Here is a 27068-nt window from a genome sequence, read left to right as displayed (position 1 = left end):
CTCTGCGTAGTTTTTGAGAAAGAGGTGATTTCTCACTAAAATAATATTAATAAAGGACTTCTAGCTAGAAGTCTTTTATTCCTATCTGAAAGTACACAAATTCGTCCAACAAGAGTGTTTTTTCTTTCATCATTTTCTCCCAACTCCGATGACCAATTGAGTTCAAACTTTCAAATGTTTGTTATTTTATGCATATGTTGAGATACATTAAGTGAGAACACTGGTCTTTGACAATTACCAACAGTGTACCTTCCCTTTAAAGCAAGTTTGTTTTGAAATATCTTTGCATGAAAAGACCTTAACAAACAGGCATGCAACTTTTCATCTGATCTGATGATTTCCTCAGACCCCCACGCTGTAAAAGGTTTCGTGTTGGCACACACATGCTCCATCTTAAATAGTCTTTGCCCAAATACCCCCCCCCCTTCCGAAAAAAACAATATGTATACAAATCCGCCCTTGTCGATGACCGGGACGAAACGCCATCTGAGCATTGAATGTGCAAAAAATGTATACAAAGCTGTTATTGAGTTGTTTTTCAGATACAATAACCAACATCATAGCAAAATGGTGCACCAAATGGCTAAAAGTGATCCCCCAAATGATGCAAATCACCCCTTATAGACTCGGCATATCACAGCAAAAAAGGTGGCAACAACATTTTTGAGGAACTTGCATTTTTTGTATTACCTTTTAAAATAATTTCATATTAAATGAATAGGTCAAAAGATGTCTCTAAAGAGGACGAATGCACCAGAGAGCATTCTACGACCTTACAATTTTCCGGGCCCTAAAGCGGGCCCCTGATCCCGACTATAACGCACGCCCCGGCCCATTTTTTAAGGACAGATTAGCGCACTGCATTGATTTTTGTTTTAGCAAAGGGCAACTATGACATGCGTACATTATATTTATGAGATTATAATTCCAAATTATGACTTGTACCACGTCAAACTTTTGAGATGTAGGCTGAAAGTCATGAAAAGATTGTAACTTCTCTCTAAGTGTGTCCCTTCAAAGCCTCCGTGGTAATCTTTCAGAGAAAACACCGTGTATTTAAAAAAAACTAAACCAAAATTACAAAAAAAAAAAACTCGCCGACCGCTCGTCCTACAGAAATATAAACAAAACATCGTGTTTTTATTTATTTTGTTTTGGATTTAGTTTTATTTCATTTTGTACCCCACCCATGGCGTGGCAAAACTACTGACGTCACTATAAACAGGCTACCAGTGCAAACTGTTTTCAATGCAAGAGCGCGCTAATCCAATAATACACCCCGGGCACCACCGAGCTTGCCGCCTGCCATTAATACAAGACAAATTTACCTGAACTGATGACCTCGTTTTCCCGGTGGACGACTCTCTCCTTTACCAGTGTTTACGGACGACTGAATGGCTTGAATGTTCACAAATTAAAAGGGTGAGTTGGTAGGATCTGTGTGGAAAATTAAAGAACTATTCAAAACCTATGTTTGTGAAATAAATTAGTTTACGACGGCGCAAAATTTGAAAGCAAATGTTTGACATTGCTCTATGGTAGCGTTTAGCTTCCCCAGGTCTACCCCGCGGTGCTCACTCGGGTGAGCCCCTGACAATGAGCTAAACGAACGACCACTCACCGCTCTCGTAGTGACGTCGTTTACCTGGGGCAAGCCCCCAAGTGACCCACTCCACAAGCAGGGCACTGGGAGCTGACTAGCCCTGCAGGACGTCACGTCCTGGGTATAAATATACAAAGGTTCTTTACAAAGCGAACACAAATTTGACTACAATTTTCAAGCTGAGCGTGTACGCTCGAGGGGGACTCCGTCCTGGCCCAGCCTGGAAGAGACCCAGAGGGCGACCACGCAGCATCTCGTTGCGCCAGCTAGAAGTGGACCATGGCTCACCGGACTGGCACAGCAGTTGTGGCAGTCTGCAACAAATCGATTGGTTTGGGCGGCTCTACGTCCCCCTTGATGGACCACAGAGAATGTGTAGTTTTGCTTGTGTGCGTGCATACTCCACACTAGTAGGCATTCCAAGCTACACTGCTAGCGCAGAAATATGGCGCTTGCACATAAGCAGAATATGTTGATCAAAAGCACAGATTTCAGTTATAATCAGAGCCATGAAATAGGGTCCTGATGAGGTTTTTTGTCACCATGAGTTTGAATTATTTCCTCCTTTTTTTTCTCCTTGTGTTTAGTGAAGACACATGTACAGCACCAACAATCTGTGTTTTTACCAAGACATGTCAGAGACCTAGCAGCCAGGGATGACCCTAAACACTCAGCATGGGAGCAGTGATCAACCAGCAATCATTGTGTAGAGGTTAGTACAAAGTGTAGGGGTGCCAGTTTTACCAGCTATTGCCAGTTTTTTTATCCCAAAGAAATCTGCCACTCTATCTTTTGCCAGGCCGAAACATTCCTTAACGACACATGCTTGAAACAAACTTAATGTATGGAATCTCGTAATTTGTAATGCTGACAGAAAACATACCCTTCCATTAAAGACAGTGGACACTATTGGTAATTGTCAAAGACCAGTCATCTCATCTTAACATATGCATAAAATAACAAACCTGTGAAAATTTGAGCTTGATTGGTCGTCAGAGTTGCGAGATAACTATGAAAGAAAAAACACCCTTGTCACTCGAAGTTGTGTGCTCTCATATCTTTGATTTTGAGACCTCAAATTCTAAACTTGAGGTCTCAAAATCAAATTCGTGGAAAATCACTTCTTTCTTGAAAACTACGTCACTTCAGAGGGAGATGTTTCTCACAATGTTTTATACTATCAACCTCTCCCCATTACTTGTTAGCAAGTGAGGTGTTATGCTGATATTTATTTTTTTAGTAATTACCAATAGTGTCCACTGTCTTTAAGTGATCTTTTAAAGGCACCTGCTAGCAGTTGTCGGCTGTGCATTGCAGTGCTTGTGAGATAACGAAAAACTAGCCCATAGCTTGGCCGTTAACCAGATAGACACGTTTGTGCTGTGTGCACAGATACTAACAGGACAGCAATGAGATTTACAATGATCAAAACGTGGTCATCAATTAAACGACACAAAATCTTAGTCTTGTTAATTTATACTATGATTATGTCATGTGCTATAAATAATTTATTCTGAGAGCTAACTGGCATGACTGATCAATAAAGTTCATATTATCATCAGCAACCCCTTAAGAGAACTGTTCCCAGCATTTGGCATACACCTGAGTTGCTGTTGCTTCATTTTGCACCAGTCAAAATACTCCTAATGTGCATGAGCACAGCCAATCAATACGCTGCCGTTTTGTGTTTTCAATGTTTTGTCTTCATATATTTGTGATCGAAAGTATAGAAAACAAATGTATTGAAACAAAATTGATCTAGGTGTTTTACTGATGGATAATGTGTGTAACAAATCTAAATGTTGCGAATTGTGAATTTTTTGTGTGTTGCAGTCGGGCTTCGGGATCTCCATTGCAACTACCCGTCACCAAGTAGATGTCCAAGACCAGCCTCTGATACAAGAGCTTCACTCTCCAGTAAAAGGTGAATTCCCAGAAAACAAACTTTTAATTTTAACCCGGTCCATTGAGATCTTGAATAATTGTACAGAAGTCATGTGGCTCTTGTTTGTACAGAAGTCAAATCAGTTTTATGTCTTGTTTGAATTGACAGGCCTTGGTTGTCTTTATATGTCAAGCTAGTTCAAGCTTTCAAAAGGTGCATCAATCAATGCAATACATTTTTAGAGTGGTGATTGATTTTAAAATTTAATTCAAGCGAAAACCTCCCCTGAATAGATGATGGAAAGGAGGTAATACAAAGTACTTGTCATATTTCCTCACAGAGTACTACAACCTACTTTGAACCCCCCGCCCGCCCTCCCCCCAAAAAAAGATGAGTAATGGTTTGAAAATTAATTAGGTAAACATTGGTCACTTATCACACTAAAACACAACCCTAATATCACTGGGAAGGAGGCCATAGATACCTCTGCAAGAGATTTTGCACCTAATTGTTTGCCTGCAATTGCATATAAACTGTTTACTTTATCTTTCCTTGCTAGAAGTTCCTACAACCAAGAATGGAGGGAATCAACCCTACTGACATCTTGAAAGGCTGCATGGTACAAAGGAAAGCAACACGTATACAACAAATCAGTATCATCAAGACATCCTAGCATTTCATCTGTGTAACAACCCAGCAATTTGTTGTAATCAATACTATTACTAACAAATTCATTGTAGGTATTATCTTAGTTTGATTTTCTCTGTTTTTCTAATTGGTGTATAGTGGGCTGTAATTGCAATACTGTACAGTTAAGATGTAGAATAGACACATTGTTTACCTATTTTGGGCCGAAACTACTAGATAGGGGTTACTTTTTATACGCCTGAACAAGTAGAACACCACAGTAATGAAAAACATTTAATTTTTCATTTGAATATGAGGTGATTCATCAATAGTAATAACTAAATAGACCCATAATCGTGTAACTACGAGCACCATTCCAAATAACAAGCACATACGCGTTTGTTTGCGCTAACTTGGTGGTGCGACAACTTCAAAAATTAAAGGGACCTGGACACTTGCACGTGGCAGGTGGGGTCCTACTTCCGGCTCGGGCCACTGGGTGGTTGATCTTAAAGGTGCATTCGGGCTCCTTTCCTTAGGAGGGCCAGTGTTATCACAAATGGTTGACCAACGGAAGTAGTCCCTAGTCTTTTCGGCTAGCGGACCGCCTTAGTAAAGTAGGGGACTGCCCTGGGTAACCCTGGGGTGGCGGACCGGACCCGCTCGGGAGGGCGGTGCAATGGCCCCGATGATCTGGAAAAGCGCGTGGGGCCGGTATCCTGGGACCTGCACGATTGGTAGCCCTGCTAATTGAACAAACCTTACCAGGATGAATAGACCAAATTTGAAACTAAAATTTGTTGCTTGCAATGGTGTTTTTAATTACAAGATTATGGGTCGGTTGAGATATTACTTTTGATGAATCCCCTCAGATTCTAATAAAAAATGTTGATGTTTTGCATAACCGTTATGTTTTACTTAATCAGTTGTATATACAGAAACCACGATCTGGACTTTTTCCCCCAAATGTGGCTTTATCAAACTGCCTGAAAATGTGGCTTTATCAAATTCTGCTTAAAAAAGTAAACAAGGTTTTATCAAGTTTTGCCTAAAAATGTGACTTTATTAAATGTTCCTGAAAAAGTGGTTTTGCCAAAAAATGTGGCTTTATCAAATTTTGCTAGAAAATGTGTGCAGGGATAGCCTTATTGTTATCAAATTTTGCTTTAAAATGTGGTTTTATCAAATTTTACCTGAAAATGTAGCTTTATCAAATTTTGCTTAAAAATAAGTACAAGGCTTATGGTTTTTATCAAATTTTGCCTAAAAATTTGGTTTTATCAAATTTTGCCTGAAAATGTGGCTTTGTCTAATTTTGCTTGAAAATGAGTACAAGGCTTATAATAGCAATATGGTTTTTATCAAATTTTGAGATGGTTTGAGCAAATTATGCTTGAAAATGTGTGCAAGACCTTATGGTTTATGGACCTTGAAAATGTGTGGTTTTATCAAATTTTGCCCGAAAATGTGGTTTTCATCAAGTTTTGCCCCAAAATGTTCATGGTTTTATCAAATTTTGCTTGAAAATGTGTCTAATTGGTTTTTCACAAATTTTGCCCAAAAATGTTTACAAGGTAGTCTTATGTTTTTTCATGAATTTTGCCCGAAAATGTGGTTTTCATCAAATTTTAGCCCAAAAATGTTTACAAGGCTAATAATCAATTCTTAAAGATTTTCACGAATTTTGCCAGAAAGTATAGCCTTGTAGTTTTTATCAAATTTTGCCAAAAATGTGTACATGGCTATAGTCTTATGGTTTTTACGAATTTTGCCCGAAAATGTGGTTTTCATCAAAGTTTGCCCAAAAGTGTTAACAAGGCTATAGTCTTATGGTTTATCATAATTTTGCCCAAAAGTGTTTACAAGGCCTATGGTCTTATGGTTTTTCACGAACTTTGCTCGAAAATGTGCGTTTCATAAAATTTTGCGCAAAAATGTCTTATGGTTTTTCACGAATTTTGCCCGAAAATGTGGGTTTCATCAAATTTTGCCTGAAAATGTGTACAAGGTGTATAGTCTTATGGTTTTATCAAATTTTGCCTGAAAATGTTTACAAGGCTATAGTCTTATGGTTTTCATCAAATTTTGCCCGAAATTGTGGGTTTCATCAAATTTTGTCCAAAAATGTTTCCAAGGCTAAAGTCTTATGTTTTTTCACAAATTTTGCCCAAAAATGTGGTTTTCATAAAAGTTTGCCCAAAAATGTTTACAAGGCTATAGTCTTATGGTTTTTCATGAATTTTGCCCGAAAATCTGGGTTTCATCAAATTTTGCCTGAAAATTTTTACAAGGCTTATGGTTTTCATCAAATTTTGCTCAAAAATGTTTACAAGGCTATAGTCTTATGGTTTCATCAAATTTTGCCCGAAAATGTGGGTTTCATCAAATTTTGCCCAAAAATGTTTACAAGGCTATGGTCTTATGGTTTTTCACGAATTTTGCTCGAAAATGTGTGTTTTATCAAATTGTGCACAAAAATGTTTACAAGGCTATAGTCTTATGGTTTTCATCAAATTTTGCTTTAAAATGTGGTTTTCATCAAATTTTGCCCAAAAATGTTCACAAGGCTATAGTCTTATGGTTTTTCACGAATTTTGCCCGAAAATGTGGGTTTCATCAAATTTTGCCCAAAAATGTTTACAAGGCTATAGTCTTATGGTTTTTCACGAATTTTGCTCGAAAATGTGCGTTTCATCAAATTTTTCCCAAAAATGTTAACAAGGCTATATATAGTCTTATGGTTTTATCAAATTGTGCCTGAAAATGTTTACTAGGCTATATTTAGTCTTATGGTTTTATCAAATTTTTCCCCAAAATGTTTACAAGGCATGGTTTTATCAAATTTTGCTTGAAAATGTGTAAAAGGTTTTAAATATTTTAAGTTTGGTTTTGTGTGTACGAAAATAAAGGCTAACTTTGAGGGTCGAAGACTAATATCTCATTATTACTTGAGTCGCCTAATTGGCAGCCATATTTGAACACAGTGCAGCAATGGGAGTGTATTATTTTGTACACCTAATTTCATATGCGCAAAACTTCTTGGCTAAAAGCGACTTAATACATACCCAATTGCATTGTAGTTAAACATGGTGGCCTGAGGGTCCATCTTAACCCGATGGAACCCACCCCCACACTGTAGAGGGGGCTTTCATTGGTCCTTATAGTGTGGAGGTGGGTTCCATCGGGAGAAGATGGACCTTCCGTATTTGAATTGAGGGGTGGGGGGGGGAAGGGATGATGCAAATAAAACACAAGTTACAAGGAGAGTTATGTTCAATTTTTTATTGAAAATTTTGGCCAAAAAAAAAGCAGAGTCGTGCAAACACCTGTGCCTGTCGGTGGACCCCCTCGGCCACCTGGAACTTGTGATGGTCTAAAGGTCCAAGTGCAATGGTTGATATGTTCTCTGCTCAGTGAAGTTCAATTAGATGCACTACTAGTGGTTTGTAACAACGATGTACTGTCTTACAAATCGAACAAGCTAGACGCAATTTAGCGCTTGGTTTTAGACGCAGAAGTGCTGAGCAGAAGGTAGTTGTTGCTTGCTTAAACGAAATGGTGCCCTCAAGAGTGCTTAGGATTTCACCGATTGTGGTTTCGCAACCAAGCCGCACTGGTGGTGCCAAGAGGTGTCGACACTTGTTTCAATGGGATCCTAACTCAACAGATGATGACGACTTCTATCCAGATGATGATGTGCTGGTTGGAGAAACAAGTTCTGTAATGGCCAGTAATTTATTTACCAATTGTGTGTAAAGCAAGTCGCCAAAGTTCTTCAGAAAAGTGCTGACGTATTACACAAACGTCACAAATTCAAACAGTTTGAGCATGATAAGTAGTGATTTTTTCTCACTGCATGTTTGCCAATAAATTATACTGGAGATGACATTGGATCAATATTAAGACTACCATCCCTAATTGAACAGACACTGACCAAGCATTTCAACAGGGCTAAAATTAATCGTGATATTATTCACCACTCAAAGACAGTATGGGTCGTCCCAAAACATGTCTTGTTGTAGAGAATAGGCAACACCATGGGAAGTATGGGTAATTCAAAACACAAGTGAATGTGTAGAGACTAGGCAACACCAGGGAATTATGGGTAATTCAAAACAGGTGAAATTGTCGTGAACACGCAACACAAGGGAATTATGGGTAATTCAAAACACAGCTGTGAAAGTGTAGAGAATACGCAACACTGAGGGAATTGTGGGTAATTCAAAACACAGGTGAAAGTGTAGAGAAAAAAGGCAACACCAAGGGAATTATGGGTAATTCAAAACACAGGTGAAAGTATAGAGTAGGCAACACCAGGGGAATTATGGGCAATTCAAAACACAAGTAAATGTGTAGAGAATAGGCAACACCAGAGGAATTATGGGTAATTCCAAACATAGGTGAAAGTGTAGCGAATACGCAACACCGAGGGAATTGTGGGTAATTCAAAACACAAGTAAATGTGTAGAGAATAGGTAACACCAGGGGAATTATGGGTAATTCAAAACACAGGTGAATGTGTAGAGAATAGGGGAATTATGGGTAATTCAAAACACAGGTGAAAGTGTAGAGAATATGAAATACCAGGGGAAGTATGGGTAATTCAAAACACAGGTGAAAGTGTAGAGAATACGCAACACTGGGGGAATTATGGGCAGATCAACACACAGTTGGAAGTGTAGAGATTACGCAACACCGGGGAATTATGGGTAATTCAAAACACATTTGAAAGTGTAGAGAATAGGTAACACCAGGGGAATTATGGGAAATTCAAAACAGGTGAAAGAGTAGAGAATAAGCAACACCAAGGGAATAATGGGTAATTCAAAACACAGGTGAAAGTGTAGAGAATAGGGGAATTATGGGTAATTCAAAACACAGGTGAAAGTGTAGAGAATATGAAATACCAGGGGAAGTATGGGTAATTCAAAACACAGGTGAAAGTGTAGAGAATACGCAACACTGGGGGAATTATGGGTAGATCAAAACACAGTTGGAAGTGTAGAGATTATGCAACACCAGGGAATTATGGGTAATTCAAAACACATTTGAAAGTGTAGAGAAACTAGCAAGACCAGGGGAAGTATGGGTAATTCAAAAGACAGGTAAAAGTATAGAGAATACGCAAATAAGACCAGGGGAAGTAAGGGTAATTTAAAACACATGTGAAAGTGTAGAGAATACGTAATGCCAGGGGAAGTATGGGTAATGCACCACAAAGTGTAGAGAATTTGGAAGACCAGGGGAAGTATGGGTTATTCACCATACATGTGTAAGTGTAGAGAATACACAAAAGAGTGGAATAATGGGTAATTCAAAACACAGGTGAAAGTGTAGAGAATACGCAATACCAGGGGAAGTATGGGTAATTCACAACACAATGAAAGTGTAGAGAATATGCAACACCAGGGCAAGTATGGGTAATTCAAAACACATGTGAATGTGTATAGAATACGCAATACCAGGGGAAGTATGGGTTATTCACAACACAATGAAAGTGTAAAGAATATGCAACACCAGGGAATGTATGGGTAATTCAAAACACATGTGAATGTGTATAGAATACGCAACATAAGGGGAAATATGGGTAATTCAAAACACATGTAAAAGTGTAGAGAATACGCAACATAAGGGGAAATATGGATAATTCAAAACACATGTTAAAGTGTAGAGAATACGCAACGTAAGGGGAAGTATGGATAATTCAAAACACAATGAATGTGTAGAGAATACGCAATACCAGGGGAAGTATGGGTAATTCAAAACACATGTGAATGTGTATAGAATACGCAACATAAGGGAAAATATGGGTAATTCAGAACACAATGAAAAGATAGAGAATATGCAACACCAGGGCAAGTATGGGTAATTCAAAACACATGTGAATGTGTATAGAATACGCAATACCAGGGGAAGTATGGGTTATTCACAACACAATGAAAGTGTAAAGAATATGCAACACCAGGGAATGTATGGGTAATTCAAAACACATGTGAATGTGTATAGAATACGCAACATAAGGGGAAATATGGGTAATTCAAACCACATGTAAAAGTGTAGAGAATACGCAACATAAGGGGAAATATGGATAATTCAAAACACATGTTAAAGTGTAGAGAATACGCAACATAAGGGGAAATATGGATAATTCAAAACACAATGAATGTGTAGAGAATACGCAATACCAGGGGAAGTATGGGTAATTCAAAACACATGTGAATGTGTATAGAATACGCAACATAAGGGGAAATATGGGTAATTCAGAACACAATGAAAGTGTAGAGAATACGCAACACCAGGGGAAGTATGGGTAATTGAAACGCATGTGAAAGAGTAGAGAATACGCAACATAAGGGAAAATATGGGTAATTCAAAACACAATGAAAGTGTAGAAAATACGCAAAACCAGGGGAAGTATGGGTAATTCAAAACACAATGAAAGTGTAGGGAATACGCAACACCAGGGGAAGTATGGGTAATTCAAATTACAGGTGAAAGTGTAGAGAACACACACAAGGGGAAGTATTGGTAATTCAAAACACAGGTGAAAATGCAGAGAATACGCAACACAAGGGGAAGTATTGGTAATTCAAAACACATTTGAAAGTGTATAGAATACGCAAAGGGGAAGGATGGGTAATTCAAAACACATGTGAAATGTATAGAATACGCAACAACGGGGGAAGTATGGGTAACTCAAAACACAGGTGAAAGTGTAGAGAATACGCAACACCGGGGGAAGTATGGGTAATTCAAAACACATGTCAAAGTGTAGAGAATATGCAACACCAGGGGAAGTATGGGTAATTCAAAACACAATGAAAGTGTAGAGAATACGCATCACCAAGGGAAGTATGGGTAATTCAAAACACAATGAAAGAGAGGAGAGAATTTGCAACCATTGACCTCTTCTAACAACCAACCAATTCGATTAATACAAATCCAATGTCATCTTTGGTATCAAAAGGCAATAAAAAGTTGTTCTTACTAGATATTTTTTAGGTAAAGTGGCATGACCAAGCAGAACATGTTTCTCCAGCTCTCATACCATCAACTGGATAGAAGTCCTCATCATCCACCAAGTCCAGATTCCATTGGCTCAAGCAAAGACATCTGAAGGCACCTTTGATGATCTTGAAAGATCCCCAGTTCAAACCTGTTTACTAGAGAACAAAAGAGTGACGTGACCAACAAAAGGCTAAATTATAAGGGGCCCTCATCCCGACGTCTTGAGAGATCTTGCCGAACCAAACGTTTTAGGGACCAACCACTACTTTCCAGCTCGGAATGCGCTAGTATGTATGCATCCAAAAATTGCTTCGCTCTAGCTCATCAAATTTGCAAGGCAATACACCAGTGAAACAAAACACTAGTGGTGCATCTAATTAAACTTCACTGAACAGGGAACATACCTTCCATCGCACCCAGACCAGCAGGACCAACACTTGTTCCAGGCAGCCGAGGGGGTCCACCAACAGGCACAGGTGTTTGCACAACTCTGCGAGTTTTTCAGAGGGTTTGGATGAGGCCCTAACATACATACAACCCTCATCAGAATGAGCTGCTCCTACACAATGAGTCAACAAGATATTTATGTGGTTTTACCTTGAGCTCTAAAAAATATTCTCAATATCTTTTAGAGCTAAAACCCCCAATGAAAAAAAGTACAAGTATGGGAATTTTATCATTTTATTTGATAGAAATTTCCATATCTCTGCAAGATACTGAAATTTCCATAATTTGCTCAATTACTGACAAATATTAATAACTATACCCATAAGAGAAAAAATCAACACTTTTTGAAAACACTTACTGAGATTTACCAAAACAAAAAAACAAATGAGTTTTATCAGTCCTTTTTTGGATAGAAAATTCCATCTCTGCAAGATACTAAGATTTCCATAATTTTGTTTTTGTGTTTGCCCAATTTCTTAAATAATGACTTTGCTTGCGAGAAAAATCATTATTTTAATTAAAACAACTCTTTTTCATGGTCTCATTCTTTGGTAGGAGCAACTCTTACATAAAGTAATTACTTTTAAACTAATTTACACTAAAATAATTTCACAAAGACATATGATTCAGACAGGGCGGTTGGGGTTTCCTCTTCCAATTCTTAGAATCAACCATTTCTACAAAAACTTGTTTAAATCAGAGTGTTCTCTGACTGGTAAAACTGTTTACCAAGAAGACAATCAGAGTGCCCTGATTATCCGCAAGGGAAGGTATAAATTACATTCATCCACAAATGCAGAAGAAAAATTTGTATGACATTTCTCCGAACAGTTTCAACCAGAGTGCTCTCTGACTGGTAAAACTGTTTCCAAAGAAGGCAATCAAAGTGCCCTGGTTATCTGCAAGGGAAGATTTTCCTTTGGTTTTATGAGGAATTTTTTTTTTATTAGTTTGTCATTTATGAATTAATTGATATCTGAATCATACATCTTTAGTGCAGCTAAGGGATGGATCTTGGGACAAAAGGGGAATTTTGAGTAATTCACCACACAGGGAGAAGTGTGGCTAAATCTAAGCTGAAGTCAAAGTGGTTATTTCACCATACAAAGGGTTGTATGTATATTTCACCACACAAGGGGCGACTACGTGTGAGTAGTTCACAACACAAGGAGAAGTGTCATTTACCACAGTGTAAGGAATAGGTTGACCACCACACAAATAAAAGTGTAAGCAATTCACCACTCAAGGGGAAAGGACATTAATCACAGAGTAAAGAATGGGTAGATCACCAGACAAGATTATTGGCACACCCCTGGGACATAGACTAATGTACAAAACTAACTAAATTAAATACCTACAATGTATCATATATTAAGTCATTAACTTGGACACCCAATTTATGACCTTCATAGACTTGAAAGGGGAAACTATTTCAGTATGGGTAGATCAGCACACAAAAAAAGTATGAGTAGATCACCACACAAGGGAAGTATGCAAAAATCACAACCAGAAGGGGAGTAAATACACCACACCGGGGGAAGTATGGGTAACTCAAAATGCAAGTGAAAGTATAGAGAATACACAACTCCAGGGAAAGTATGGGTACCGTAATTCAAAACACATGTAAAAGTGTACAGAATACGCAAAACCAGTAAGGTATGGGTAATTCAATACACATGTGAAAGTGTAGAGAGTACGCCACACCAGACGAAGTATGGGTAATTAAAAACACAGGTGAATCTGTAGAGAATACCAACACCTAGGCAAGTATGGGTAATTCAAAACACATGTGAAAGTGAAGAGAATACCCGCGATAATGGGAAGTATGGGTAATTCAAAACACATGTGAAAGTGCAGAGAATACGACACATCAGGGGAAGTATGGGTAGTTCAAAACACAAGCGAAAGTGTAGAGAATACGCAACACCAGGGGAAGTATGGGTAATTCAAAACACATGTGAAAGTGAAGAGAATACCCGAGATAATGGGAAGTATGGGTAATTCAAAACACATGTGAAAGTGTAGAGAATACGCAACACCAGGGGAAGTATGGGTAATTCAAAACACATGTTGAAGTGTAGAGAATATGCAAAACCAGTAAGGTATGGGTATATTCAAAACACATGTGAAAGTGCAGAGAATACGACACATCAGGGGAAGTATGGGTAGTTCAAAACACAAGCGAAAGTGTAGAGAATACGTCACATCAGGGGAAGTATGGGTAATTCAAAACACAAGTGAAAGTGTAGAGAATACGTCACATCAGGGGAAGTATGGGTAATTCAAAACACAAGTGAAAGTGCAGAGAATACGCAACACCAGGGGAAGTATGGGTAATTCAAAACACAAGTGAAAGTGTAGAGAATACGCAACACCAGGGGAAGTATGGGTATAAATTCAAAACACATGTGAAGTGTACAGAATAGACAACACCAGTGAAAGTATGGATAATTCAAGACACAGGTAAAAATGTAGAAAATACGCAACACCAGGGGAAGTATTGGTAATTCAAAACACAGTTGAAAGTGTAGAGAATACGCAACACCAGGGGAAGTATGGGTAATTCAAAACACATGTGAAAGTGTAGTGAATACCCAACACCAGGGTAAGTATGGATAACTCAGTAATGAAATGTTTACTCATCTACAACAGTATTAATTAAATACACACCTTAAATGTAGGGTCAAATTTTCTTTGACACCTAATGAACCTGTTTAGACACTAAAGTGTCTACTATTTCAGACATATCCGACCTTGTATTTTGAAGAAGAAAACAAATAAAGAAGAAATAGTACTTCCATAAACAGGCACAGCAAGGTTTTGTGCTGTTTTTTCTTTCTTTGACACTAAAGTGTCACCTACTTCAGACATGCAACTTCGAATTTTCGCAAAAGATTTGAAGTTTCCAGAAACAAGCACAGCAAGATTTTGTACTGTGTTTTAACTTTTCAATGGCTGAGAAAACCAAAACCATAAAATCAGCTGACCAGCTGAAAAGTTGCATGGCTGCTAACTGCTGATGTATGGGATGGGCGAAAACCCCCCTAAAACCCATAAGGGGAAAAAAGGGGGGGAAAATTCCCATGCCGGCTCCACTATATGGCAACCAAGTTTGTCAACTCCATGCCATCAGCACACCTAAATTGAATGGCCTGAATGAATAGTGAGTGAAACACAACTACATACAACTAGGCCTTTTGGAATTTTGATTTGAATGATTCACCACACAAGGAAAGTATGAATGATTCACCATGGGTAAATATAGGTAGATCACCATACAAGGTAAGTATGAATGATTCACCATGGGTAAATATAGGTAGATCACCATACAAGGTAAGTATGAATGATTCACTATACAAGGGAAATAAGAGTAGATCACCACACTAGGAAAGTATGAATGATTCACCATGGGTAAATATAGGAAGATCACCACACAAGGAAAGTATGAATGATTCACCATGGGTAAATATAGGTAGATCACCACACAAGGAAAGTATGAATGATTCATCATGGGTAAATATAGGTAGATCACCACACAAGGAAAGTATGAATAGTTCACCATGGGTAAATATAGGTAGATCACCACACAAGGAAAGTATGAATGATTCACCAAGGGTAAATATTGGTAGATCACCACACAAGGAAAGTATGAATGATTCACCATGGGTAAATAAACATGTAGGTAGATCACCACACAAGGGAAGTATGAATGATTCACTCTTGGTAAGTATAGGTAGATCACCACACAAGGAAAGTATGAATGATTCACCACTCAGGATGTGCACATTTCAATCTTGCAGACAATGATGCTCTTTCAAGAAAAGCCTTCATTATCTTGGTGATATTATATTAAACCTTCAGATCCATCCCAGATACAAGTAGAACAATTCAAAGCTACAAACACTAAATTACTGTTGACCAACACTGCATCTCCACTGATGATGGCCTTGAACTTGAATGGAGATCTGCCACTCTCTGTCTCGATTAGTTGATCTGTAGAGGATGAAAGACAGGAAAGAGAATTAATGTTAAACAGTTAAGAAAACCTTTAACTAGGTCAATACAACAAACATCTGAACATATTTTAGTCAAAGTATTGTACATCATTGGAATTTAGAAAAGCATATGAATTCTGTTTCCAATAGAATTTCCCGAAGTAGCATTTTTTTTTCATTTTATAAAAGCGCCCTCTAGCGACGAAAAAAACTATTTGAATATCCGGTTAATTTCGGATAGTTGGCCAGCGGTATCCGAATATCAAAATTTCACTATTCGCCTAGCACTAGAACTAACACGGTCGGCCATTTTGTGGTTTAAAAAAATTTACCATGATGGGGAAAAACCGTGCAATTTCGAGGCGTATTTGTGTGGATCCTAATATTCTACAATTAAAACACCTTTTATAACCATATGCATTTCATAAAAAACCTTGCAAATTTATAACCATATCCATTTCATAAAAAACCTTGCAAATGCTTTACATCGACCATATTGCCCGATCCAAGGAAATGTGTCTCTTTAACCAACAACTATTGCTCAAACATATTTCTGGTCATGGTCTGGCTACTGGTCTGAGGTAGAATGTCTACCCAAAGTTAGTTTCATATTTAAAGTTATCCCTTCAATGTTTTTGTAAAACAACTCAACGAGTTACATAAAGGCAAGAAAACGCATTTAAACTGGGAGATGATGAGTTTTGTTTTGCAATTTTCAATGGCACATCTGAGAAACCAAAAGAAGGAAATCAGCTGATCAACTGAAGATCTGCATGCCTGACACATCTCTGACATTGTTTATAAGATTAAAGACACTGGACACCTTTGGTAATATCAAAGACCAGTCTTCTCACTTGGTGCGTCTCAATATATGCACAAAATAACAAACTTGTGAAAATTTGATATTGCGAGATAATAATGGAAGAAAAAACACCCTTGTCACACGAAGTTGTGTGCTTTCAGATGCTTGATTTCCAGACCTCAAAATCGAATTCTCGAAATCAAACTCAAATATTTTAGTGTAAATTACTTCTTTCTCGAGACCTACATTACTTCTGAGGTAGTCGTTTCTTACAATGTCTATATACTATCAAAAGCTCTCCATTGATCGGATTCCGTGATTACCAATAGTGTATTAAGATTTTTTGATACAGAAAAAATGTATCTAACCTTCAAAGTTGATTGACTCGCCACGGTAGATTGTTGCCAACATCAAATGAGGAACCATGTAGATGGTACAAAAAAGAATGAATGAAGAAAAAAAAGGTTAAACAAGTTGTCTTAAATATCAACAGATCATCAATGTAAATATCAAACATCAAAGCATTTTTAGGAACTTTGGGTTTCAACATAAAATGCAATATAATTTGTGATTGAAACAAAATCAAAGTGCACACCGAACACATTTTTAAAAGATATAAAATACTGTTTGTGTGAAACTTAATGATGCAGTGTATGGACTGTTGACTAGCTTCAAGTTGGTCTAAAGTCTCAATCATCTATACTTGTAAGACTTCAACAGTTAGTAAAGCCATTTTCCAGTTTCGAGTCATGGATTTCGTTTTTGCAATGATAATTTCAAAGGATGACTCAAGATGCTTAAAAAAGTTCCCAAAAATAAGACTGCGGGTGGATATTTCTTTTTTATTACAGATGTATGATGTGGTTTTTGACAAACAAATGTTTTAAATCAACACCAACTACCTGGTGGTTGCATTTTTAACAAAACGCCAATGATATTGAATGATGAGGACAATTTACACTGATGTGTGTTACCACTGAATAATATTTAAATTTGCATCAGGGATAAAGAATATTAACTTTGGTATTTTACCCTTTGAAGTTGGTAAAGTTGTCCAAATGCTTCATCCTTCACAGATGTACTCTATCTCCGCTGACGCTGACTGTTTAATGGTCAGCCAATATGAACAAAGATCTGAAAATCTACATGTACATCTGAAGATCTGTAGAGGATGACAAAAAGTAATGAGAAAGAAATTCAACATATTATTAAGAATTTCCATCATTAAATCAGGGACTGATTTCATCCCGGAATTTTGCACAGCCAACTATCTGGACTTAACATGTTACATTAAGTATTGACATACATGCATGATATTTGAACTCATGAAACTCAGCCCGTCTGACAAAGCTTTTCGCGACCCCAAGGTCTTTATCATGATGTGGCTTGAAAACGAATCATCGTCATACTTTGGGGTGAATTGTTTTGTAAAGATGACAAACCCTCTTTCATCAATGTTAAACTAAGTGTGATTGGTCCAAAACTCTGTGATAATGTTTCCCGCAAAGTTTCCTTCCAATAAGCACCTTTCTTGCAAAAAATCAACTTGCAACAGTTGATCACTGGTCATGTGATACATGCCTGCAACATGACCCAGCGTGGGACAGTTCCCATCAAGTATAGGTAAGAATGCATACTTATAAACAATGGATGATAAACTGGTAAATGGCACAAGATTGTTGGAATGGGATGCTAGATATGACTTGTATAAATTAATTTCACGAAACCATAGAGTTATGAAATACTGTCTCCATTTTCTATAAGCTTGCCTTGTTTGACATTAGTGATTAGCAGCAGGAACAACTTTTTAATATCCAGAATGGATTTTAATTCATGTTTCCTATTAAAGCAATAATATGTGAGTGTTCTTGTTGAAGCTCCAACAGGGTGTAATGCAACTGACCGAGAGATGAAGTTATTTCAATTGCAAGAAAAATCCACTGGCTATCTTCATGGCGTTTCAAAATATGCCTCTACCCTTATTACAAAGTCTGAAATGAGTCAAGAAATCAACACTACAGTTGGTATAATTGTAACAACGAGTCATCAAAAAGTGTAATGCGACTGACCATGCAATGTAATGCGACTGCCCAAATCTTTTTTTAAGAGGATGCTAAGAGGTCAGCAAAGCTGGATATCTTAGTTATGACTTACTAGAGGACAATATTACATAAATTAAGAGATCTGGGGTGGATTTCACAAAGGTAGTCCTAACTTAGGACTAGTCCAGGCAATGCCAAGAGATAGGACCAGTCCTAAGTTAGGATGAGTTACTGGTCCTAACTTAGAACCAGTCCTATCTCTTAGCATTGCCAAGGACAAGTCCTAAGTTAGGACTACCTTTGTAAAATCCACCCCTGGGGCTCTGCAGATGCCACTCTTGCCCTACTCACAATGCATTTCTCCAAAGCAATGCTCAAAATTATAACACATGTTGTACATGTGTTATTCTAGTTTCATTACTTGTACAGAGTCTTAGGCCTATGTTATCATAAGATATAAACAAAAGAAAAGCAACATTTCTGAGAATTTGAAGTAGAAAAGTGAAGTAATGGCATTGGAATTGTTTACTCTCCACAAATTGTGGACATACCAATGACTACATTGTAGGGTTGAAAAGCAGAAATGTTATGCTCACTGAAATTACAAGGATTTAAAGAAGAAGCACAGACAAATCTCCCAAAAGAGCAAACTTGTGCAAAAAGCTGATGTCCCCTTGCCACCATTTTCCTTGAGAAACAAGAAACTTGATTCATCAATAAAATGCTTGCTGCCTTACAAATCAGAGTAAAGCAATGCGCGATTTGGTCAGTAGTGTGTGATGCAGTCAAATGTATCTAGGTCAATTCAAGGAGATGGTGATCAAGGAGGTTTTTTTGTGTTGTGTTCAAAGCTTAAAAGCCTAAATCTTTGGGTAATAAACTTTTTACATAACAAAACAAATTGTTTGTTGCGTTGAAGAACATGTGATAACCAACAACCGAGGCCATTTTAAATTTACAGACCACTTTTAAACAATAACCCGAACATTAAAAATAGTTTGTACACTGCGAGTCTCACATTGACCGTCAGTATTCAACGTTTCTCAATTATGCACAGTGCGCGTGCAATGTGAATTCTTCGCAATAATGCAAGATTGCTATAGCGCGTGTGAGGGCAGAAACCCAGCGTGTGCCAGTGCAAGTTTACGAGTGCTCAACACGGCGCTTTTTCAATGGTGTACATGCTGCGAAACACTCGTCACATTTGACCAAAATATTAGCCAGGTTTTTTTCACTGAGCATTTTAACAGTATTCCTGAAATTAAAGGAATTAGAAGATAGAGGAAGACACTGAGGTGGTGGCCAACTGAAGTTTTCGATACAGGGGTTTGCAATTTGGTGTTTTTCTTTCGTAAAAACTGCTAAATTATGGGTTTTCCAGCACGCTTGACACACTGCACACGTACACACACACACACACTGTGTAGCTTGACGCTGACAACGCTAAAAAGTTTGTAGAACGAACCATTGCTGCACAGGGATACATGTAGGTTGTACTGTAATAATAAACATGTGGACTGAAAAAGAGTGCTAAATATAAGACTGTCACGTACAACACCCCAGCCTATAAATTTGATTTAAATATTTTGATAATAATCAAACTGAAGCGGATTTATGCACGCGTGTCCGCCCCTCCAGCATAATACATCAAATCAAAAGCCCCCACACCCAGAGTGGAACAGGTCCATTTTGCATATGCCACATGCAAAGGTCATGCAAGTTGCATAACCAACCTAGGCATATGGTACCTGTAATTAAACTTCTGTTAGCGTGTGTATAGTTTAACGAAATCAGTAAACAAAGGTGGCACCATCTTCCTTGTGATCTGAAGTACCTGGTACTTGTGTGGCAAAAAATCACTGGTGCTCGGGAAGGACGTGGCGGTTGTTAAAACACTATGCATCGGTAGCGATGAGCAAGCATTCTTGCGCGCTCTCATTACTTTCAATGTAGCTCGGGTCATGAAGTGACATGAACTTGAAATTTGATTACAGCGGGTGGATTCTTTCAAGATATGAACATCAAAATACCACGAAATGAATGACTGATAATGCCTTCAACAGAATTTGAAGTAGCAATAATTTTAAAATGTACAACTACTTCGTTAACTGCCTGTAAAGTTTGGCCCCGTATACGTTGTGCTCAACAGTTTCAGGCCAGGTGGGATCGACTTGCAACGCGCTATGCGTGAATGAGATTGCACTATTTGTAATGACTTTCAGGGTATACATTTACATACATGTACATGTACATGTAAGTCACTTTAAGCTGCAAATTAAATTTTGTCCCATTACACACTCAGCAAGGTATTTAACATTTTATGTTAAATGCAAAACTCTAAATATAAAGTTGATCAGTAAAATGCAAGATCAAAATATTTCTGAAATATGTAATTTTCCTAAAATTTGTAAATACACATTTCAGCCATGTTTCTAAGACTTTTAAAAGAAAAGGTGTGAATATTTTAGTCAAAACAAGTGACATCAATTTATTTCAGTTAAATTTATTTATCGAATTTATCAATTTATTTAAATAAAATTTAAAAACCCAAGTTTGCCAAACAAGAACTCAGTTTTGGCTCCATATGTACATGTAGGCTTGGCTAAAATGACCGGATAATGAGACTGACCGTAGTGCGACTGACCAAGCTTTTGCCATGTATACCTAATATTTCACGTTGCTGACTATAATGACTATTAAAAGGTATCTTGTTGGATACTCATGTATGAGAGTTGTGTGTTACTTCAAACTTTTGCAAGATTTTTAGTTTGAGGAAACATTTGAATTGTGACAAGGTTATTTTTTACAATGTCCTTTTTGCGTAATGCGAGTGACCGCTTTTTACAACGTTACAACATCCAGAGCACAAAGCCCACAACATTTCTACGATCATAACTTCAAAGCCTTGGGTGTCAAGTACAAATCAGTCTATAAACTAAGTGGAAATAATATCTCACATAGAACTACTAGCACCAAGATCAAGAAATGACGCAGTGTAAAGTGTAATGCGACTGACCATGGAATTGCCCATGTTGACATGCTTCATGTTGTTGCAATATCAACCTTGTGCAGTATTGTGTGCTTGGCTCTAGGTGATCACTAACACAGAGCTTTGGCGCATTTGTGGCCAAAAGTTTACAATATGCACTTCACTTGCATTTAAAACATTACCAGCAAGTCACTAATCACTGCAGATTTCCGTACCATGTCTCAAAACATTTTCCACCCTTACCTTTTGATTGTTTTTAACTTTGGGAACATGTTCTAAAAATTGTAACATTTTTTATAAATCTTAACATGATCAAACTGTACACTATCCATGATCAGGCATCTAAAACAAATAGTTTCTCTTTAACTAAATTTACCTTTGACTGAGAAGACATCTTTGAATCTTTACGCAGGACTTCATGTGCATCATCGAGCATCTACTTTGGGGAGTAGACTTTATCTGTCCAATGACATCTGTAGCTATCACCTAAATACAAACAAAATATAAAATGTTTGGTGAAAAGGTCTGTTAGTTTCTTATAAGAGGGTGCCATGAGGTAATTCTTAAGACACTTGCTCGATATCCATCAGCCATTCCAGCTTGATACAGGATACTCAAAAACATTGTGAACAAGGATGATCCTAACTGTTGAATGGGAAATGCTATTCCCCATGGGCGAATAGGTCTTTTTGATCACTGGTGCGGATGGGAGTAATAATGAATGTCACATGAAGTAAGTTCCACCAATCAAATGACAAGGATCTGTATGTCAGTTATATAATACAAAATACTGTGAGAAACGGCTCCCTCTGAAGTGACATAGTTTTCAAGAAAGAAGTAACTTTCCACGAAAATTATTTATTTTGAAATTTATCGTGCAGGAATGGATCAACCAATTTTGTTGTGAAGTGATTTGTCCCTGGTGTCAACTAATGTTGAAATTAATAAGTTCAGCTTCCTGAGTTACGTAGAAATATTTTTTAGAGGAAACTTTCCGTATTGCGCCACCACTTTTTCATTCGATATGAAATAATACAGTATCTAATTTTACCTCAATGAGATATCCCTCTTTCCCTGTAAAAAATTGTGAAAAAGTGGTGGGGCCATACGGATCGGAAAGGTATCCTTTCTTAAAAATGTTGTAATTTTTTTCGCAATGGTACAGGACCTTTATACCCTGGACTCTGCCGCGTTGCCTGCCTGGGCTACCCTACTCCTAGAACTATGAGGTTCGTTTGGCTATCTAAAGTGGAACGAACTACTACTCCTAGAATACTTCTAAAAACTACATTGCTCCTCCATGAGCTTTATAGGGGTCTTTTATTTTGGGTCTCCTTAACGCTTTACGTTTTAAAATCAGCGTTGATATATGAAAATTGTACAACCGTTAGCCACCAATAACTAAAGTTTCCTTTACACTACACAACCAAAACTTACCCCACACACTCAATATACATTCATAATGCTTGCATTGCCTTTTTGTTGAGTGAAGTTAAAAAACATCTTCAAAAAATACAATTTTCTGCTCGGTTCTCACTGTTGTTCTTCTGCCGCATCGCCCGTTTGTTTACTTCTCAATATGCTCAATGCTTTATACTTTTGGTCATGATTTCTTCTCTTCAGTTTCACAAGGGAACCGGAACCAGAGGGGCATGGGATTTGCCTGAAACAATCACCGTAGCTCATGAGTTGGATCTGGACGCCAGTGAGGACAGTGTACACAAACTTTGAGCAACCTCAATGTGTCCAAGTCTCCAGGACCTGACAAATTTCATCCTAGGGTATTATATGAACTTAGAGACATTATTAGCAAACAACTAGCCATCATCTTCCAAACATCACTACGTTCAGGGGTACTGCCAGACCACTGGAAGAGGGCTAATATCACAGCAATTCATAAAAAAGGGAGCAGGAAAATCTTTTCATTAGAGGACTGTGAATTGCTCCAACATGATGTAGACCGCCTGGTAGGATGGACGAAAAACTCATTACTTAAATTCCACCCCGACAAGTGTACTTTCATGAGAATTGGGAAAACGACAGTGGGAGCTAGTAACTACACCATGGGTCAAAATGAGCATTAACTTAAATCAGTTACAGAAGAACGGGACCTCGGTGTCATCATCGATGAAAAGTTATCCTTCAGCAGTCACATGGCCTCGAAAATAAACAAGGCTAACTCTATTATGGGTCTAATTAGACGAACATATGACCACCTGGATAAGGACAGTTTCTGCTGCTCTACAAAGCATTGGTAAGGCCTCACCTTGAATATACGAACCAAGTCTAGGCACCTCACCTCAACCCCTCAAGAAAGACATCACTGGAATCGAAACGTTCAAAGACGAGCAACTAAACTTATCCCTGGGTTAAAGAACATGCCCTACGAGGAGAGACTGAAACATCTGAAATTACCAACCTTAGCTTACAGTCGGACAAGAGAAGACATGATCGAGATGTTCAAAATACTCACTGGGAAATATGACTCACATGTAACAAATTTCATCCAACTTAACACCAACAACACAAGGGGTCATCAGTATAAATTAAACAAGATTAATGCCCGGTTAGATGTAAGAAAATTTTCCTTCGTACACAGATCAGCAGACACATGGAATAGACTCCCAAACCTTGTTATGACAGCACCTAGTGTGAAATCCTTTGAGAGGCAAGACTACTCTAGACAAGATCTGGTCATCCCAACCCTTCAAATATGACATTGACGAACCAACCCCCACATACATGCGCACAGGCAATGTTAACAGGAGGTTGTATGAAGATCTGATGAAAGAGGCCAGCAAAGGCCGGGGAAATCCAAGGCCGGAATACAATCAGAAGAGGACCTGTAAGTGTAAGTACCTGTAAGCATAGAGTAAGGATCCTTACTCTATGCTGTAAGTAGGTGCTCTGGAATTGGCAGATTTGTGTCGAATACGGCCCCCACATTGAACTCAAAATAATCATGTGAAATTCCTACAAATCAAAACCACCATTATCACAATCAAATCTGTAACTCACCATCACGTTTTTGTGGTAGTTGTGTCTTTGAAAATCCGTGAACAAACTCATTTTGTTGGGCAATAAAGCACACAGACTCAGGTCGAGTTGACGTCGTCCATTTTGTCTTTGAAACTCGAGCGTGCAGGAGTCGCACGTGATCATCCAAAGGCTTCCGAAACAGTCGTTTTCATTGGTCAATCTTCATCAATAGGTCACAAACGTTTCGTTTGTTGTGGGGTTTTTTGAAAGTTACATTAGGCCTACTCCAATCACAATTTGTTCATAAAGGTGTAAAATGTGCTGCACAAGTTACTCGTAACACGTGGTGCAACTTCAGTTCAAACTAATTTGCATAAAACCTCCTTTGACAACATCTTCATACATTTTGGTGTTTTTTTTGTTATCTCAGAAGCTACAGAACACTAAGATAAAAAGTGGAAGATCTAGATACTGATCATTTGTAAATGCCTCTGAATGGGGCCTATAGAGTTTTTTTTTATAAAAGCTATCGCATGTGCGATTAATCAAATTCTTTTGGTCCAAATTTAAAATTGCATGACCCGATTTGTGCCGAAAGGGATTTGTTTACCCACAGCAAACATGAACAGGAAACTTTTAGTCATGCCTGTTGTGTTGTCATTAAGTCTTCGAGAAAGACTCTGCTAGGGTCGAAACGTCAGGTCATAAAATATTTTGTTTGCATTTATACCATGTCCTTTTCGTTGGTAAGGTTGGCAAAAGCTAATTCTATTTCTCATTAATTTGTATGTTAACTACTCAACTGATATAGAACATTCTGTATTCGTGTTTTGAAATTCAAGGACAGCAAGAAGGAAAATTATCAGACAGCAGAAAAAAAGGAAAAAAACTTTACCAGGTATTAAAATAAATTAGTACATAAAATGTCATGCAAATCACCACCCCCACCCCAACCCTAACTAAATAGACCACATCAGGTCCATGCCCGTAACCCTACCTCCTGGTCAAGGCTCCTCTTGCTGCTGATGCAGTTTTTAACTCGGAAAAACAAAAAACAAGCACACACAAAAATCCTTGTGTTTGAAAGAAAAAGGTGCAGCGGCTGTAAAATTATCTCATTTATTTTTTACATTTAGCAAAGGACTATCTGAACGAGCTAGTTTATTTTTGTATTCAGTCACAAATCAAACAAAAAAATTTGATCATCAGCCTGTAATAAGGCTTCCGACAAATAACTGGTCAGAAGTACAGTGTATTAAAATTAGTACCAAAAGGTTATTTTCAAATGACAACAAAATTGTAAAAAAATTAAGTTATTCCCTTTTGTGGCAAGTATATTTTTACAGAAAGGTCAGTTAAAATACCATGGTCAATAAAGTTTATAGCTAATCACAGGTCTGTGCCTAATGCCTGAAGTAGACGCATGTGTTCACACACAATCATTTTTTATCTTCATCGATTCATTTTTATTAAAAAAAACAACTGGCAGCACAAAGCTTAATTATGTAGCACACAAGGTAAAAATATTGTAAAAAAATACACAGTTAACATACAAAAATATTACCACTACAGTACGGAAGTAAGGCCTACATAAATACATGTTACCAAAGATGACAATATATACAAGCAAAACAATGCTAAACCTTTGGAAGGGTTTTATAAAAATGCACAGGGTCTTGTAGGAACCCATCGGGGAAGCTATATGTCTCCAGATCTTTAGAGTACTCTTCAAACTATGCTTGTTGTTGAAAGTAAATAAGAAACTACACCTTTGAAAAGACAAGGTAATTCTCTAATAGATGTACAGGTATTTGCAATAAGACAAAGAATACTCATTTTGCCTTTTACCCATAGACGCCAATGTTGGTATGACACTGCAATAGAATTGCAAAGGTCTCGGGTTCGACTCTCACCTGAGTAATATGTCTGTGATTTTTTCACAACACCGATGAGGATACAGTGCTATACACACATCAGATCTGCCTCTAGCTATCGGGCAATCTCAGTGGTCTAAATTGGTACGACACTCCTCTAGAATTGCAAAGGTTGTGGGTTCAAATCCCACCCCAGTAATATGTCTGTGAGTTATTACACAGAACTCGGTGCTAACACACATCAGAGTATATGGATACACAAACAAAATGAAAGGTCATTTTCAGTTCTTGAAAAAAGTGAGGGTTCTGAAGAACCAGAGATATCTTGACATTTCAAACACAGTTCTTTGGTCTTCAGCTCTGGTTCTTGTCATTGCCACCAGCTCTTTCCTGATATAATTAACAAAATTGAAATAAACAACTACAAAGTATTTTTGTACTAAAACTTAATTGTTGATGACAGATCTCTACCAATACTTCCAAGTGATTTTTTTTATTTGGTTACAGGATCTTATTCTTTATAAAAATTTCAATCTGAAATACTTCAAGTAAACAGATATACAATATTGCTGAGTATTAAGATAAATTTTACGGTAAAATATGTACTGCATAATGCACATCATTCACCAAAGAATACATTGCATGATAAAAATAGAAAACAATAAAAAAAAGTTTTTCAATGTTAATTCATTGAGGTGGTCTATATTTCTTGTTCAATATCAAATAAAAATAAATTCATTTACGAACTTATCTTAAAGGCACTGGAAACACCTTGGTAATTGTCAAAGACTAGTATTTCACTTGATGTATCCCAAGA

The 27068-nt window shown here is 37.6% G+C and overlaps 2 long non-coding RNA genes across 2 annotated transcripts; one reads left to right on the top strand and one right to left on the bottom strand.

The window, feature by feature from the left end:
- Window positions 1-1334: 1334 nt before the first annotated feature.
- LOC117293139 lies at window positions 1335-4741 on the top strand. Its single transcript, XR_004519361.1, has 4 exons — window positions 1335-1422; window positions 2191-2315; window positions 3437-3527; window positions 4048-4741. It is a non-coding gene; the product is annotated as an uncharacterized LOC117293139 (long non-coding RNA).
- A 10550-nt stretch (window positions 4742-15291) lies between these two features.
- Window positions 15292-21868, bottom strand: LOC117293056. Its single transcript, XR_004519350.1, has 3 exons — window positions 21775-21868; window positions 16736-17529; window positions 15292-15563 (listed from the first exon to the last, which is right to left on the bottom strand). It is a non-coding gene; the product is annotated as an uncharacterized LOC117293056 (long non-coding RNA).
- Window positions 21869-27068: the final 5200 nt, after the last annotated feature.

The sequence above is a fragment of the Asterias rubens genome, chromosome 7 (assembly GCF_902459465.1).
Source record: "Asterias rubens chromosome 7, eAstRub1.3, whole genome shotgun sequence".
Taxonomy (NCBI): domain Eukaryota; kingdom Metazoa; phylum Echinodermata; class Asteroidea; order Forcipulatida; family Asteriidae; genus Asterias; species Asterias rubens.
Note: the sequence above shows the minus strand (reverse complement) of the source record. Positions and strands in the feature narration are given on the sequence as shown.